Below are 2,300 nucleotides of genomic sequence, written 5' to 3'. Positions count from 1 at the left end.
CAAAAATCGTCGGAATCTGACATCATCAACAACGGAGAAAAAAAAAACGTCCACACCGCTGACATTTTGAATTTTCCTCTCCGCTGTGAGATTAGGTATGCGCACACGACGTCATCACGTTGTGCTGCCACTGCAGGCGTCCTTGTCACTGGATTGTCGTACAAAAACAGCGCCTTTTATATCAATGAGTTATTTTGATGGAATAGCCGATGTCCGATATTTTAATTTATTGCTAATATCAACGATACCGATACGATGCCGATAATATCGTGCATCCCTACTAAACATTGAGTGATTCTTCCTCTATTTAAATCCTTTGCTACAGGAAGCTGTTCCACAAAAATAACAAGTTGGGTTGTCAGCATGAAGAGTTTAAGGTAGTGACTCGTCGGAGACTGTTGGAGACTTAACTGGCAACACAAGATAGTGAGAAAATGAGATTTTCAGCTGCAGTCTCAATGTATTCTAAGTATTTGTCAGGAAACCACTGCAGGAGGTCAATTTTTTAAAATATGACATATTTTCATGAGCACAATGCAAAACTGCATTCCTAAGCAGTTCACATTTTCTTGCTGCCCAGCTTGGACGACATTGGCCCACTTCGGCTGCTGCCTTTGCGGCTTTTGATTTAACATACTACAGAACACTTTAGAAATGAGACTAGCTTTTACAATAGTTAGCATTAACGTGGTTTTTAGACCTGGTTTATTTGAGGCTGTAGCCTCGGATGTTTTCTGTCATAGAACAGATCCAGCGGAGGAGTTCAAATCGAGCTCTAGCACTCTAGAACTAAACAAGCGTATAGTAGTCCCTCGCTACTTCGCGGTTCGACTTTCGCGGACTCGCTCTTTCACGGTTTTTCAAAGTAAGATGGGACATGACACACAATTGGCTTAGAGTTTAGAAACATTGTTTCGAATATTGCAAGAGTGTGGGAAGGGTTTAAAGCGCCTTAATATATATAAAATACTAAAACTACTACTTACTACTACTTGTACTTACTACTATTCCTACTTTTTCACTTATCGCGGGTAAGCTAGGAATGGAACTCTCGCGATAAACGAGGGACTACCGTACTGCACATTATACGCCCGTCAACAAACTATTATACAGCAATCTATAGCAATGGCCCAGACAAGCAAAGACCTTGTGTAACCTTTGATCTTGATTTGAAATAGAGATGTGATGATATAAAGTGTTTTCCACACATTGTCTGGTGATAATGCATATGTGTATGAAGTTTCATTAAAAGTTCTGGAGCGAGTCAGAAGTTATGGCCCAGAAAAGGGAAAGCTCACATACATAGAGACTATACCATAACACAGCCCGCCTATGACGGGTATAGAAAACTGCAATGACAAAAGAAAAACTAAAAATGAATTAAAACACCTGGTTTTTCTTACTTAAGGCATGGGGATTTGCTAAATTGAACATAAATGGCCGTGTTGACAGAGCTCTGCAATAAGTCGTGATTCATTACCCGAGCTGCGCAGGCTTATGTAACCACGCAAGTTGAATGACAACGCGTTCTTATTTACGGCTAAAGCTCGTGGGAGTAGAAGCATGGGAGGGAATGCTGAACACACACACTCTTACACCTGGGAGCTGCCCAATACAACGACAGCATTGTACTTCCAGCTGCGTCCAGCTCTGCTGCAGAGCGGAGAGGTAGTATTACCCTCTGTAAAGTCACCATCCTTTCACATGTACTTATACTTAGAATAGTTCTGTTGGTAATTCGTTTAACAGAACATCGTGTAAACGGAGAATGAAGCCGGCTTAAAACATGTAAACAAGTCCATCAATGGAGTTTAGCTTAAACTAATTTGGAGAACAGGAATCAAGTTGTCACTTTCTTTTAATTTGGTTTTTATTGTCCCCTGCAGGGAAGAGGGGAACTGAAAATACCCTCCGTCTGTCCGTCCGTCTTATGAGCTGGATAACTTCCAAAATAAGCCGAAAGCCGACTTCTACTTTGGTATGCAGCTGCATTTAGGCATAAGAAGGGTCATATAGGAAACTGCCACGTCTAAATTAAAGATGGACACCACCATATATTTACAGGTATATGCATGTGTTAGACAGCCACGCCTATCATTTGAGGAAGCTATGCCTCTAGTTTGTATATTGCTTAAAAGTAGTTTTCTCAATAGATAGATAGATAGATAGATAGATAGATAGATAGATAGATAGATAGATAGATAGATAGATAGATAGATAGATAGATAGATAGATAGATAGATAGATAGATAGATAGATAGATAGATAGATAGATAGATAGATAGATAGATAGATAGATA

The 2,300-nt window shown here is 39.9% G+C and overlaps 1 protein-coding gene across 1 annotated transcript in view; it reads right to left on the bottom strand.

Moving 5' to 3' along the window:
* Positions 1–2,300, bottom strand: part of nid2a (nidogen 2a (osteonidogen)) — a 67,916-nt gene that overhangs the window by 43,287 nt on the left and 22,329 nt on the right. The window lies entirely within an intron of this gene.

Source organism: Nematolebias whitei, chromosome 23 (genome assembly GCF_014905685.2).
Source record: "Nematolebias whitei isolate Nwh7 chromosome 23, NemWhi1, whole genome shotgun sequence".
NCBI classification, from domain to species: Eukaryota; Metazoa; Chordata; class Actinopteri; order Cyprinodontiformes; family Rivulidae; genus Nematolebias; species Nematolebias whitei.
This window is presented reverse-complemented; position numbering and strand designations above follow the sequence as displayed.